This window comes from Pteropus vampyrus, unplaced genomic scaffold (genome assembly GCF_000151845.1).
Source record: "Pteropus vampyrus isolate Shadow unplaced genomic scaffold, Pvam_2.0 Scaffold73, whole genome shotgun sequence".
NCBI classification, from domain to species: domain Eukaryota; kingdom Metazoa; phylum Chordata; class Mammalia; order Chiroptera; family Pteropodidae; genus Pteropus; species Pteropus vampyrus.
In genome coordinates this window covers 3488398-3489516 of record NW_011888854.1, presented here as the reverse complement: position 1 = coordinate 3489516, position 1119 = coordinate 3488398, and positions in this window count along the sequence as shown.

Sequence of the window (1119 nt, the reverse complement as noted above, 5' to 3'; positions counted from 1 at the left end):
TTCAGATTTGAAATTTACATTCATATCTGAATTTGATATTTCCACATTTGAAATTCATACCTAATAATAAATAACAAGTAAAAAATATATGCATACAAACAGCAATAGTCAATGACTATTTGAATGATGCTAAGACATGCATATCCAAATTTTTCTTTCTTTCAGATGTTTGCATGAATTTTAAAGGTTTTATATATTTTATATTTTATTAAAAATAAGTTACTGTTTAGCTTATTATCTATTTAAAATATAAAAGTATTAATCTACTTTCTATTTTTCATATGTTACGACTCATCCAAATATATTAACTAGACTGTTCTTTTCCCATCTACATATTATCTTGAGTCTTTATTCAGATGAAATAATACTGTAATTTAAATGCTTTATCATCCTGATAATACTGCAAATTTCTTTTGAAAATTATTATGGCTCAATGATATTTCAAACTTTTGGGAGAAATATGCAGGCAAATTAAACTATATTTAAGTAGCATGTAAAAATATTGATTTTGAGTAATTGCTAATTATGTACAGTCATAAACCCATGAAGCAACAGTAAAGCCTGAATAATTAGTGAGATACAGGCAAACTGGAAAAAGGTGGTCAAAAAAATGAAAAGATCTTTCATAAGATCATTTTTAATTAGAGCCACTGATAGTGAAGGCAAGAACGCTCTGGGAATGTCGACGATAAATCTTTGCTGGATTCTCTGGCTTAGAGGCTTTATCTTACCACTTACACTCCTTTTTAAAAATATCTCTTGTTTTTTAACAATTTAAATGACAGCTAGATATGCACAACTATAATAGTTTGACCAAAATATTTCTGACAGGAACAGATGGATCGAAGTGTGGATAATCCCAATGAAAAGAGCAAAAGTCTTATTCTAGGCACATTAGGTTTCATTCAAATGTACACATAAAGTAAGTTAAGTGACTTAGTCATTAAAATAAATTGCCTGAAAATATATATTTTAATATATCTTTTAATTTGTTCTTCAACAGATTTATATTGCTTAATTTTACCTTTGTTTAATTATTCTGGATGGAAGAGATCATTTACTATTATTTTAAAATATCTTGCTTTGTGAATAAGGCATTATTTCCAGAAATGCCAAGTA